The sequence below is a fragment of the Mesoplodon densirostris genome, chromosome 4, assembly GCF_025265405.1.
Source record: "Mesoplodon densirostris isolate mMesDen1 chromosome 4, mMesDen1 primary haplotype, whole genome shotgun sequence".
Classification (NCBI taxonomy): domain Eukaryota; kingdom Metazoa; phylum Chordata; class Mammalia; order Artiodactyla; family Ziphiidae; genus Mesoplodon; species Mesoplodon densirostris.
In genome coordinates, this window is record NC_082664.1 from 37,817,297 (window position 1) to 37,832,746 (window position 15,450).

The following is a 15,450-nucleotide window of genomic DNA, read 5'->3' on the forward strand; positions in this document are numbered from 1 at the left end:
AATTAACTGACCTGAAGCATGTCTCCCTTCTAAATACAATATTCAAACTAAAAAATAAAATATGTAAGTCAGAGAGATAGGCTAATTCCATGTTTACCTAATATCTTCATTAATGATCTTCACCCAAGTAAACAAAGCATAAATTAAGTCAGAATAAATTCACAAGTCAGAATCTATCAGATCAGCACTTAAAGCATTCTATTTCTTTTTTCAATTATTTCACTCCAACAAAATGAATACCAATATGGTATATAGCAGACACTCAACAATTACAGAACTTTAGAACCTGAGAGCTAGAAAGGCCCTCAGAGATCCATTCCTCTTCTCTTCTTCCAGACCTCCCATTTTACCCATTGAGAAACTAACAGCTGGAAAAGACAGTAACTTTCCCAAGCTAGTTAACAGCAGGACAGAACTAGAACCAAGGCACCTTGATTTCCATATTGGTATTCTTCTCACTACACGTCATGCTGTTGTCAAGAACTCTGATGAGCCTGAGATTCCTACATGCAAGCTAAGCAATCGGCCATGACAGTTTCATGGATACTGAGAACCAAAACCATCTAGCCACACGCAGATTGAACACTGAGGAACACTGAGGATCGAAACCATATATTCCTTGTACTGCATTGAATACTGTCCCCCCAAAATTTATAAACACTGGAACATGTGAATTTGACCGTGTTTGGACATAGGGTGTTTGCAGATGTAGTCAAGGTAACATGAGGTCCTACTGGATTAGGGTGGGCCCTAATCCAGTGACTGGCATCCTTATAAAAAGAGGGAAATTTGGACACAGATATAGAGTGAAGATCACCATGTAAAGATGGAGGCAGAGATTACAGTTATGCTGCCACAAGCCAAGAAACACCAAGGCCTGCTTAAAAATACCAGAAGCTAAAAGAGAGAGGAAAGAATTCTTCCCCTAGAGGCTATTATTTTAAGCCATCAATTGTGTGGTACTTTGTTATAGCATCCCTAGGAAACTAATACACCTACACACAAACACATCTTTCTGTGTACATTAGCCTGACTTTAATAGTCCAATGCCTTCATTAGCATACTCTACTATTCCAGGAGATTCTTGCAGGGACGTAACTTGATTGTTCATTACAGAAGCTTCAGGAAAGACTCATCAACTCTTCAACAGAAAGCATCAACAGTTTTTAAAATCCTTGCATTGCTGTTTTGACCAATTCTACTGTAAATTGTTATATCATGATACTTCTTCAATCTTAATCAAGCCCGATCACCACCACTGCAAACTCAAATTAAATCAAACTTCAAATTCTAAAATTTTTACCTTGACTTTGCCCCTCTAAGGCACTACCAAAGTTCTGTCAAGGTGGTGTTCTCCTTTACTGCAGTAAGCAATAAACTCAGCTTTGTTTTATCAATAGGTTGTGTTAGTGATATTTGGTGAGCCAGCATCAGATAATCCTGGCAGAAAATATGACACTCCTGGGTCACAGATAAAGAAAAGTTTACTACTCAAAACAATAGCAGTAGCCAGTGTATCATCTTTTGCATTGGTTCCCAAAGCTCTAATCCCTAAAGGGCAATACAAGGAGAGCCAGGTGATGCCTGCACACACAGTGAGTTACATTACAGGAGAAGAAAGCTAAAGCTTATGAAACACCAATATTTTAAAGGAGTTGCAAGCAAATGTACCCCACCTACTCCCCAGAGGGATTATCTTGACTATCCTGGACAGCAAGGAAATCTGCCCTCTGTCCTTATGGTAATACAATTTCTATCTTCCCAGGCTGTTTCCTATGCAAATTTCCTTGAGAAGATTGCCCTCAACAAAAGCTGCCAATGCCTCTGCTCAGAAGATGTGCTGAAGCACAAGAGACTCATGGCGAATCATCTCCCAGTAGGTGTCTCCTCTGTCCTAAGGGGCTAAAGACAGGATGAAGTTAGTGTAATACAATGAGTAGAAAATGTTCCAGGAAGAAAAAAAATTAGAGCAAAGAGGTATACTTCCTGTATAACTTAAAACCACTTTGAGTCTCTTAAACATGGCTTTAACTCTCTTAACATGGCTTTACATCAAATATCCAAAAGTAAATAATTATATGTTTGATTCCTATTTTTATTTTAAATTATTCCATTTCTAAAACAGTATATTGAACAAGTTTTTTTTGCTAATTTTCTAGGCTCAGTAGTGCTCATGAAAAAAAAGAAAACTGTTTGGCATTTCTGAACTTCACCAATTATACCTGTAAATATGATTATTAAATGAAATCCTCCAGAGTCGAATATAATTCACATTTTAGGGTCCTTAGATTTTAAACAAGAAATCTAAGGTCCATATCTATCTAAAGTTTGTAAAAATGTTGGTCTTATTTAAATATTATACATTTTAAATTAAGCCAAATAAAAATTTTTGAGGCTGCTGAAAAATAAAAATAATTTCATAGATTTTTCTAGCTATATATTCAATATTAGCATATTTTTTGCATCTGTTTGAAAATTAAGATCATATCTCATACCACTTCAATAGTAACCTGTTTTAACTTAAAATCAATTGAAAAAGAAATTAAAAGTGAGTTTTGTAAATCAACAATTTTAAATTGAGCAATTTAACTTTATTCCAACCCTAAGATCAAGCAATGATCCCATGAGGAAGAGAGGCAGGATGATGAGTAAAATGAGCACTACATAACATGTCTCCAGCTATCTGTGTGACTAAAAGCATATCACCTCACCTCTCTGGGTCTCCATTTTCCTATTTACAAAAAAACAACAGGCATTAGACTAAATGTTCAAGGTCAATTTTGCTTAAGAGTTCTATAAGGAGTACAGCTTTCACAGTTCTGATTCTATTTTCTCATGATTTCAGAAAACTGACTTCCTACTTCTTGCCCTGACAATCTTGAAGAATCCATGGATGAAATGTGCTCTAGTGAACTCAAAGTAGCCCACTAATGGGTGGGACTAAGTCATTCATTCAGCAAGTAATAATACTTGCTGTAGGAATATTTACTCAGAAAGCACCAAAATCTAAAATGATCCTTGCCATCAAGAAGTTCAATCTTCTATTTGAGAACTCAGAAGTAAGTATGTACATTAAATTCTAATAAACTTTAGGAAACATATGATATTTGTCTTAAAAATTTATGCCATGCTCTTTGGCAAATGGAATCTGTATTGCCAGATGCTAGTTATTCATCCCTTTTCTAATATTTGACCTTCAGTAATATTTTTGATGTTGTATTATAAAAGTTATGCCAATTGACTTTTCATGCCCAACCTCTGTCCTCTTTACATATATTTTTAAAATAGGAGAATTCTTATAAATACTTGTCTTTTCTAAACAGGTGACTCTCGGAGCTACCTATATTGTGAGGGTTAACTATATAAAAACCTGTAGATTTCTGATCTAACTGTATACTCAAGAAAGCTACCTGATTTTTCAATAATCAGGAAACACCATAAGTTTCGATACACGCCCTGTCTAATAATTTTGCACCACCTCTCCTTTACTCAAAATGAACATAAATTTTAGGTATCTTCCCCTACCCACAAGATGTGTTAAATTTTTTCTAGTTTACTTTTAATGACATTTTAAAAAAGAAATGCAACCCCAACCCAAAAAGGCAACAAATCATCTTGGTCTCTTAATAACAACAACAAAAAGTAACATTCTTTTAATAAGGAATATATAATCAGGGCTTCCCTGGTGGCGCAGTGGTTAAGAATCCGCCTGCCAATGCAGGGAACATGGGTTCAAGCCCTGGTCTGGGAAGATCCCAAATGCCACGGAACAACTAAGCCTGTGCGCCACAACTACTGAAGGCCGCTTGCTCTAGGGCCCACGTGCTGCAACTACTGGGCCCACGTGCCGCTACCACTGAGCCCACGTGCCACAACTACTGAAGCCCACATGCCTAGAGCCCGTGCTCTGCAACAAGAAAAGCCACCTCAATAAGAAGCCTGCACACGGCAATGAAGAGTAGCCCCCACTCGCCACAACTAGAGAAAGCCCACGCACAGCAATGAAGACCCAATGCACCCAAAAATAAATAAAATTAAATTTAAAAAAATATTTTAAAAAAAGAATATATAATCACATTTTTATTTTAAAATTTATGGCTCCATAGTAAACAGTGGAACTTATTCCTGAATTGTAAGGAGAGTATAACATACAAAAATTAATGTATTGTGTTGGCCAAAAAGTTCATTCGAGTTTAAGTAAAAATAAAAGAAACATTTTTCATTTTCACCAAGAACTTTATTGAACAACATATTCATTAACCAAGAGAACTCTTTGGCCAACCCAATAATATGCCACATCAACAAAATAAACAAAAAACTCATATGATCATCTTGATGCATAAAACGCTTTTGACAAAATACAACATCCTTTCATGATAAAAACACTCAACTAAATAGGAATAGAAGGAAACTACCTTAACGTAATAAAAGCCATGTATGAAAAACCCACAGCAAATATACTCAATGGTCAAAGACTGAAAGCTCTTCCTCTAAGATCAGGAACAAGGTAAGGATGCCCACTTTCACCACTTCTATTTGACATAGTACTGAAAGCTCTAGCCAAAGCAATTAGGTAAAAAAAAAAAGAATAAAAGGCATTCAAACTGAAAAGGACAAAGCAAAATTATCTCTGTTTGCAGATAATGTGATCTTATACATAGAATACCCTAAAGATTCCACAAAAAACAGCTGTTAGAACTGATAAATGAATTCAGCAAAGTAGAAAGATACAAAGTCGAAGACAAAACTCAGGTGCATTTCTATACACAATGAACAATCTGAAAAGGAAATTACAAAAATAATTCTATTTACAGTAGCATAAAAAAGAATAAAATACTTAGGAAATAACTTAACCGAGGAGGGAGAGATTTGTACAATGAAAACTACAAAATATTGCTGAAAGAAATTAAAGAAGACATAAATAAATGGAAACACATCTATGGTCATATACTGAAAGACTTAATATTGCTAAAATGTCAATACTACCCAAAGCAATCTACAGATTCAATGCAATGCTTATATCGAAATCCCAGTGACTTTTGTACAAGTAGAGAAAAACCTATCCTAAAATTCACATGGAATCTCAAGGGACCCTGAATAGCCAAGACAATCTTGAAAAAGAACGGAAAAACTGGAGGATTCACACTTCCTGATTTCCATATTTTACTACAAAGCTATAGAAAACAAAATAGTGTGGCAATGGCATAAAGACAGAAACAGAGAGCTTAGAAGTAAACTCTCATACATATGGTCAAATGATTTTTGATAAGGGTGTTAAGACCATTCAATGAGAAAAAAGAACAGTCTTTTGAACAAATGATGCTGGGAAAACTGGATATCCACATACCTAATATCATATAAAAAATTAACTCAAAATGGATAAGTATCTAAATGTAAGACCTAAAATAATAAAACTCTTAGAAGAAACAAAGGGCAAAAGCATCATGACACTGAATTTATTAATAATTTTTTGGATGGGGGACACCAAAGACATACATAAAAAAAGTGAAAAACAAGACAAATTTGATTTCATGAAAATTAAAAATTTGGGGCATCATAAGATACTACCCACAGAGTAAAAAGGCAACCCACAGAATAGAAGAAAATACTTGCAAGTCATATATCTGATAAGTGATTATTATCCAGAATATGTAAGAACTCCTAAAAATCAACACAACAGCAACAAAAACAACAAAAAACCAGCACAACTCAAAATTGGAAAAAGGACTTGAAAAGACATTTCTCCAAAGAAGATATATAAATTACCAATCTGAAATGCCATGAAAAGATGCTCAATGTCACCAATCATTAGGGAAATGAAAATGAAAACTATAGTGTGATACCACCTATTAAGATGGCTACTTTGGGCTTCCCTGGTGGCGCAGTGGTTGAGAGTCCGCCTGCCGATGCAGGGGACACGGGTTCGTGCCCGGGTCTGGGAAGATCCCACATGCCACGGAGCGGCTAGGCCCGTGAGCCATGGCCGCTGAGCCTGCACGTCCAGAGCCTGTGCTCCGCAGCGGGAGAGGCCACAACAGTGAGAGGCCTGCATACCGCAAAAAAAAAAAAAAAAAAAAAAAGATGGCTACTTTAAAAAATAAATAAATAATAGAGAGATAAACAAATAAATAAACAAACAGAAAATAATAAGCATTGGCAAGGATGTGGAGAAGTTGGAACCTGTGTATTACTAGTAGAAATGTAAAATGGTACAGCTCCTGTGGAAAACAGTATGGTGGTTTCTCAAAAAATTAAAAACAGAATTGTATGATGCAGCAATTTCATTTCTGAGTATATACTCAAAAAGAAATGAAAGCAGGGTCTTGAAAAGATCTTTGTACACTCATGTTCATAGCCACATTATTCACAGTAGCTACAACATGGAAGCAACCCAGCTATCCATCAGCTGATGAGTGGATAAAAAAATGTGGTATATACATACAATGAAATATCATTTAACCTTAAAAAGGAAGGAAATTCTGCAATATGCTACAAACGGGTGAATCTTGAGCACATTTTGCTAAGTGAAATAAGTCAGTCACAAAAAGACAAATACTATATAATTCCACTCATATAAGTACTTAGAGTAGTCAAAACAATAAAGTATCATGGTGGTTGCCAGGGGTAGGGGGGAGCAGATAATGGAGTTACTGTTTAATGGGTATAGAGTTTCAGTTTTACAAGATGAAAAGTCATGGGGATGGATGGTGGTGATGGCTGTACAACAATGTGAATGAATGTATTTAACACCACTGAACTGTACATTTAAAAATGGTTAAGAAGGTACATTTTACATGCATTTTATCAAAGAAAAAAAAAAGAAAAAATAGTATGACTGCAATAATCACCAAAAACTAGAAACTCCCCAATGTCCATCAAACGGTGAATGGTTAAACTAACAGCAGTACATCCCATACAATAGAACACTACTCAGCAATAAAAAAGAATGAACTACTGATACACACAACATGGGTGAATCCAAATGCATTATGCTAAGTGAAAGAAGCCAGATTTTAAAAGCTACCCACTAAATCATTTCATTTAAATGATATACTGGAAAAAGCAAACAACAAGGACAAAAAACAGATCTGTGATTGCTAGGGACTGAGGTGGAGAGAGAGGTTGACTAAAAAAAGGCAACGTGAGTGAATTTAAAAGATTATGGTAAAGAATATACATTTGTCAAAACTCACAGACTGAACAAAAAAACAAATAAATAAAAATTTGGGTGTATAAATGAAATACGAACAAGAACGAAACTTTTTTTTTTTTTTTTTTTTTTTTTTGCGGTATGCAGGCCTCTCACTGTTGTGGCCTCTCCCGTTGCGGAGCACAGGCTCCAGACATGCAGGCTCAGCAGCCATGGATCACGGGCCTAGCCGCTCCGCAGCATGTGGGATCTTCCCGGACCGGGGCACGAACCCGTGTCCCCTGCATCGGCAGGCGGACTCTCAACCACTGCACCACCAGGGAAGCCCAAGAATGAAACTTTTAAAAGCGACTAAAAATTTCAAAAAATTTTAAGATGAGGTGTTTATTTCAGCATCAAACATGCCACACAACGATGCCAAAAGTACAGTGTACCATATTCAGCCACAGCTTGTTTTATCTGGCCCTTACTTTAAAGTAAAAAACTATCAAATAGGAAATAAAATATTTTTCCATTTTATACACTGCAGATTGTACATAGTAGGTAGCATAGTAGGTACATAATTCAATAGAGTTTAGATTGACTTGGCCCTTCTACTTCACTGGTACATACATATGTAGCTTTAAATACAAAATTATCCATATCTCAAAATATGAACATATAATTGGAACAGAGAAGTACTGTCCACAAAATCTACTAACCTGAATTTGATCAGCTAATCAATGAAGGCAATAGAGCCCTTTATTGTGAATGGAAACACCATCAGGGTCATGGGTGCTCTCTTAGCAAAAGCAGCAACCTAGAACAAATAAACAAACAAACAATATATATATATATATATATATATATATATATATATATATGAACTTCAGCCCCACTCAAACTTCAGTTACCATTATTATACTTTTTTTTAAAGTCAAGTCCCTTTTTTTCCCCTTATGTAGCCAGACATAACATGTAAAAATTTTACATATTCACTTATTCTGAAAGCTGTGCCTTTCAAATCCCAATAAGGAACAGGTTTTCATTTTGCAAATTATATTCAAACACAGTAACACTCAGTGTCTTAATTTGCTTCATAGTTCATCTTAAAATAAGTCAGCACCTATAAAACTTGCCTTGTGAACACAATGTTCTTTAATTTTGTCTACTTAATATACAGGTCAATCAGAAACATCTCTCTTTTCGGACCAATGCTCAAAATCTTCTACGTTCACACACCTCAATTAGCTCTACAACCTAATTTTTGACTATATTCTATACGAACTTCCATTCAAGCCGATTTAATTTGCTTGCTTTCCACAGAACAATTTTGTCATTCTCAGCTGTCACCCTGTAACACACCATTCCTTCCTTTTAGAAGATGGACTTTTTCTCCCTTATCCTCTTTGTCAATCAATGGACATCCATCAACTTTCTCAAAATCCAGCCCCCATTTCTCCCACAGAGATGATATAATCATTCTGTACTCCATCAATCTCTGCAAGAATATTTTGCTGCCTTTTATATGTCATCTCATGTAGTATTCTGATTAGCAACACTATCTCCTACTTCTGTTGTCACTGCTTTTCCATCATCTAGTACCATGTTTGACATACAGAAAGTAATCACTATGACCAACAAGTGAAATGGTCTTAATGAAGGTTCACACATCATATATTCACTGAGTATGTACATGTGTGCAACTCACCAAGTAGAAAAACTCAAAAATAACATAAAAACACAATACACTCTATAGAAACGTGTTTCTGCCAGTTAATTTACTGTTGTTACAACATGAGATTATTCTCAGGTTGACATTATTATTAATTGTGAGAAGCAGTCTTTCTCCAATGACATCAAAGCCTACTGAAACCAATTTCTGGAGACTAGAATATAGAAGTATCATCACCAGCTCCATCTCCTCAAAAGTAATCCAACTATTTTCGTTTTAAATTCCAAGAGTCGGGCTTCCCGGGTGGCGCAGTGGTTGAGAGTCTGCCTGCTAATGCAGGGGACACGGGTTCGAGCCCTGGTCTGGGAGGATCCCACATGCCACGGAGCAACTAGGCCCGTGAGCCACAACTACTGAGCCTGCACGTCTGGAGCCTGTGCTCCGCAACAAGAGAGTCCACGATGGTGAGAGGCCCGCGCACCGCGATGAAGAGTGGCCCCCGTTTGCCACAACTAGAGAAAGCCCTCGCACAGAAACGAAGACCCAACACAGCAAAAATAAATAAATAAAATTTAAAAAATAAAAAAAATAAATTCCAAGAGTCAAAAATTAATCCTGAGACAGAAGAGTCTATAAAAACATTTAATAAGTAATTCCAAACCAAAAATAAGCACATTTGTATATTGCCTTACTATTTGGGAGGGTGCCTGCCAGACATTGGTGGGGGACCCCAATGCCCAAGGAGATGGGAAGAACCCCCAAGCGAACCAGTAGGACCTGGGGGGACTGAGGGGGGAGGAGAAATGGAGGCTGACAGGACCAGCGCCCCTGAGGGGTGGGTGACATGGGGGAAGGGTTCCCATGCCTGGAGGGACCCTTGGGGGCTCCAATCGGGGGGAGCAGGCCCAGCGTTTCCCCTTCCCAAACAGCTGGGAAAGTCTGCCCGGCTCTGAGGGTCCTATACCATCAGAGGTCCCCTCCCGGCCGGGTTGGTCCTGGGGGCGAAGGAGGGAGAGAACAGGAGAGGCAGGTGGGAGGGCCCCTCCAGGACCAGAGGAGCAGAGGAAAGGAGCGGAAGGCGTCTGCCCCACCCACTCAGGCTCAGGGAGCCTGCTGAGCAGTCCCCCACCTTCCAAAGCAACCTCCAGGAAGCGTGGGCCCTGGGGGCATAGGAGGGAGGGCAGGAAGATCAGGAGAGGCAGCTGGGAGTGGACCTCCAGGACCAGAGAAGCAGGAGAGGAGTGGAGGACGTTTGCCAGGAAGCCTGCTAAGGTGGGGTCACCCACCCTCTGAGACCAGAGGTGTGAGGCACGCCTGAGCCTCTTCTATTCTGTTGAGCCTAAGCCCCACCCCACACACACCCCAGGGCCTTTTCCAGCCCTGTGGGCCCTTAGCATTGGCCCCGCCCACTGCCCAAACCTCACCCCTGCTTAGGCCCCACCCTCCCTGGCCAAGGCCTTTCCAATGTTTTTATTTCTCCTCTTTTTTACTACTGTGGTTCTGTTTTACTTTCCAATTATTGTTTCATCTATATTTTTATTTTTATTTTTTTTCTAACATACCTGTTAGTTCCCTAGTCTAATTTTATTGTTTATATTGTTATTGTTCTCCCCCTTTTTTTTTTTTTTTGCCACCCCAGTTGGCTTGCAGGATCTTGGTTCACGAGCCGGGGATTGGGCCGAAACTCCTGCAGTAGGAGCTCAAAGTCCGAACCACTGGACTAACAGACAACCTCAGACCCCAGGGAATATTCATCAAAATGAGGTCTCTGGGCTTCCCTGGTGGCGCAGTGGTTGGGAGTCCACCTGCCGATGCGGGGAACACGGGTTCGTGCCCCGGTCCGGGAGGATCCCACGTGCCACAGAGCGGCTGGGCCCGTGAGCCATGGCCGCTGAGCCTGCGCGTCCGGAGCCTGTGCTCCGCAACGGGAGAGGCCACATCAGTGAGAGGCCCGCGTACCGCAAAAAAAAAAAAAAAAAAAAGGGCCTCCCTGGTGGCGCAAGTGGTTGAGAGTCCGCCTGCCGATGCAGGGGATACGGGTTCGTGCCCCGGTCTGGGAGGATCCCATATGCCGCGGAACGGCTGGGCCCGTGAGCCATGGCCGCTGGACCTGCGCATCCGGAGCCTGTGCTCCGCAACGGGAGAGGCCACAACAGTGAGAGGCCCACATACCGCAAAAAGAAAAAAAAAAAAAAAAAAAAAAAAAATGAGGTCTCCGAGAGGTCCTCATCTCAGCACCAAGGCCCAGCTCTACCGAACAGCCTAGAAACTCCAGTGTTGCAAGCATCAAGCCAAACAACCAGTAAGACAGGAACACAATCCCACTCATAAAAAAAAAAGGAAAAAAAAATGAGACACCAAAATAGTATGTCACAGATGAAGGAGCAAGGTAAAAACCTACAAGAACAAATAAATGAAGAGGAAATAGGCAATCTACCTGAAAAAGAATTCAGAGTAATGATAGTAAAGATGATCCAGAATCTCAGAAATAGAATGGAGGCACAGATTGAGAAAATACAAGAAATGTTTAAAAGAGATCTAGAAGAACTAAAGAAAAACAAACATAGATGAACAACACAATAACTGAAATGAAGGGATCAATAACAGAATAACTGAGGCAGAACAACAAATAAGTGAGCTGGAAGACAAAATGGTGGAAATAACTGCCAAGGAGCAGAATAAAAAAAAGAAGGATGAAAAGAATTGAAGACAACTTCGGAGACCTCTACGACAATTCTAAACACACCAACATTCGAATTATAGGGGTCCTAGAAGAAGAAGAGAAAAAGAAAGCGTCTGAGAAAATATTTGAAGAGATTATAGTGGAAAACTTCCTTAACATGGGAAAGGAAATACTCACCCAAGTCCAGGAAGCACAGAGAGCCCCATACAGGATAAACCCTAGAAGAAACACACCAAGACACATATTAATCAAACTAACAAAAATTAAATTCAAAAAAAAAAATTAAAAGCAGCAAAGAAAAAATAAAAAACAACATACAAAGGAATCCCCATAAGGTTACCAGCTGATTTTTCAGCAGAAACTCTGTAGGCCAGGAGGGAGTGAGAGAATACAGTTAAAGTGATGAAGAGAAAAACCTACAACCAAGATTACTCTACCCAGCAAGGATCTCATTCAGATTCCACTGAGAAACAAAAAGCATTTCAGAAAAGCAAAAGCTAAGAGAATTCAGCACCACCAAACCAGCTCTACAACAAATGCTAAAGGATCTTTTCTAAGTGGGAAACACAAGAGAAGAAAGGACCTATAAAAACAAACCCAAAACAATTGAGAAATCGTAATAGGAACATACATATGGATAATTACCTTAAATGTGAATGGATTAAATGTGCCAACCAAAAGACACAGACTGGTTGAATGGATACAAAAACAAGACCTGTGTATATGTTGTCTACAAGAGACCCACTTCAGACATAGGGACACATACAGAGTGAAAGTGAAGGGATGGAAAAAGATATTCCATGCAAATGGAAATCAAAAGAAAACTGGAGTAGCAATACTCATATCAGATAAAATAGACTTTAAAATAAAGAATGTTACAAGAGACAAGGAAAGACACTACATAATGATCAAGGGATCAATCCAAGAGGAATATATAACAATTATAAATATATATGCACCCAACATAGGAGTACCTCAATACATAAGGCAAATGCTAACAGCCATAAAAGAGGAAATCGACAGTAACACAATAATAGTGGGGGACTTTAAACACTTCATTTAAACCAATGGACAGATCATCCAGAAAGAAAATTAATAACGAAACGCAAGCTTTAAATGACACAACAGACGAGATAGATTTAATTGATGTTTATAGGACATTGCATCCGAAAACACAAGATTACACTTTCTTCTCAAGTGCACACAGAACATTCTCCAGGATAGACCACATCTTCGGTCACAAATCAAGCCTTGATAAAGTTAAGAAATCATATCAAGCATCTTTTCGGACTAAAGTGTGAGATTGGAAATTATTTGCAGTAAAAGAACATGAAAAACACAAACACATGGAGGCTAAACAATATGCTACTAAATAACCAAGAGATCACTGAAGAAATAAAAGAGGAAATCAAAGAATACCTAAAGCCAAATGACAACGAAAACACGATGATCCAAAACCTATCTGATGCAGCAAAAGCAGTTCTAAGAGGGAAGTTTATAGCATTCAATCTCACCTCAAGAAACAAGAAAAACCTCACATAAACAATCTAACCCTACACCTAAAGCAAGTAGAGAAAGCACAAAAAAAACCCAAAGTCAGTAGAAGAAAAGAAATCATAAATATCAAAGCAGAAATAAATGAAATAGAAACGAAGAAAACAATAGCAAAGATCAATAAAACTAAAAGCTAATTCTTTGAGAAGACAAACAAAATTGATAAACCCTTAGCCAGACTCATCAAGAAAATAAGCGAGAGGATACAAATCAATAAAATTAGAAATGCAAAAGGAGAAATCACACCTGACACCACAGAAATACAAAGGATTATAAGAGACTAGTACAACTATATGCCAATAAAATGGACAACCACAAAGAAATGGACAAATTCTTGGAAAGGTACAGTTTTCCAAGACTGAACCAGAAAGAATTAGAAAATATAAACAAACCTATCACAAGTAATGAAATTGAAACTGTAATTAAAAATCTTCCAACAAACAAAAGTCCAGGACCAAATGGCTTCACAGACAAATTCTACCAAACATTTAGAGAAGAGCTAACACCTATCCTTCATCAAACTCTTCCAAACAAGTGCAGAGGGAGGAACACTCCAAAATTTGTTCTACGAAGCCACCATCACCCTGATACCAAAACCAGAAAAAGATATCACAAAAAAATTATAGACCAATATCACTGATGCAAAAATCCTCAACAAAATACTAGCAAATACAATCCAACAACATATTAAAAGGAACATACACCATGATCAAGTGTGATTTATCTCAGGAATGCAAGGATTCTTCAATATATGCCAATCACAATGTGAAATACCATATTAACAAATTTGTGAAATACCACATTAACAAATTAAGGAATAAAAACAATATGATCATCTCAATAAATGTAGAAAAAGCTTTTGACAAAATTCAACACCCATTTATGATAAAAACTCTCTAGAAAATGGGCATAGAGGGAACCTACCTCAACATAATACAGGCCATATATGACAAACTCACAGCCAACATCGCTCTCAATGGTGAAAAACTGAAAGCATTTCCTCTAAGATCAGGAACAAGACAAGGATTCCACTCTCGCCACTCTTATTCAACATAGTTTTGGAAGTCCTAGCCACAGCAATCAGAAGAAAAAGAAATAAAAGGAGTACAAATTGGAAAAGAAGAAGTAAAACTGTCACTGTTGGCACATAACATGATACAACACATAGAAAATCCTAAAGATGCCACCAGAAAACTACTAGAACTAATCAACGAATTTGGTAAGTTGCAGGATACAAAATTACTGCACAGAAATCTCTGGCATTCCTATACACTACCAACAAAAAATCAGAAAGAGAAATTAAGGAAACAATACCATTTACCATCACAACAAAAAGAATAAAATACCTAGGAATAAACCTACCTAAGGAGGCGAAAGACTTGTACTCAGAATAAAACAATGATGAAAGAAATCAAAGATGACATAAACAGATGGAGAAATATACCATGTTCTTGGATTGGAAGAATCAATATTGTGAAAATGATACTACCCAAAGCAATCTACAGGTTCAATGCAATCCCTATCAAACTACCAATGGCATTCTTCACAAAACTAGAACAAAAAATTTTACAATTCATATGGAAACACAGAAGACCCCAAATAGCCAAAGCATTCTTGAGAAAGAAAAACAGAGCTGGAGGAATCAGATTCCCTGACTTCAGACTATAATACAAAGCTACAGTCATCAAGACAGTATGGCACAAAAACAGAAATATAGATCAATGGAACAGGATAGAAAGCCCAGAGATAAACCCACGCACATATGGTCACCTAATTTACGACAAAGGAGGTAAGAACATACAATAGAGAAAAAACTGTCTCTTCAGTAAGTGGTGCTGGGAAAACTAGACAGCTACATGTAAAAGGATGAAATTAGAACACTCCCTAACATCATACACAAAAATAAACTCAAAATGGATTAAAGACCTAAATGTAAAACCAGACGCTATAAAACTCTTAGAGGAAAACATAAGAAAAACACTCTTTGACCTAAACCACAGTGAGATCTTTTTTGACCCACCTCCTAGAGTAATGGAAATAAAAACAAAATTAAACAAACGGGACCTAATGAAACTTAAAAGCTTTTGCACAGCAAAGGATATCACAAACAAGACAAAAAGACAACCCTCAGAATGGGAGAATATGTTTGCAAATGAAGAAATGGACAAAGGATTAATCTCCAAAATATACAAACAGCTCATGGAGCTCAATATCAAAAAAACAAGCAACTCAATTTAAAAAATGGGTGGAAGACCTAAATAGACATTTCACCAAAGAAGACAATACAGATGGCCAAGAGGCACATGAAAAGATGCCCAACATCACAAATTATTACAGAAATGTAAATCAAAACTACAATGAGGTATCACCTCACACCTGTCAGATGGCCATTATCAAAATATCTAGAAG

The 15,450-nt window shown here is 37.9% G+C and overlaps 1 protein-coding gene across 10 annotated transcripts in view; it reads right to left on the minus strand.

Moving 5' to 3' along the window:
• FUT8 (fucosyltransferase 8) overlaps positions 1-15,450 on the minus strand; it is a 339,974-nt gene that overhangs the window by 267,281 nt on the left and 57,243 nt on the right. For 3 of the 10 annotated variants that reach the window (XM_060095980.1, XM_060095988.1, XM_060095979.1), the window contains exons 2-3: positions 11,665-11,705; positions 7,852-7,949 (exon numbers count right to left, since the gene is read on the minus strand). The exons of 3 other annotated variants lie outside the window; for them this stretch is intronic. The gene's annotated coding sequence lies outside the window, so the exon portion shown is untranslated. The remainder of the gene's footprint in view (positions 1-7,851; positions 7,950-11,664; positions 11,706-15,450) is intronic. 4 more of the 10 variants (XM_060095982.1, XM_060095981.1, XM_060095985.1 and 1 more) reach the window with 2 other exon arrangements.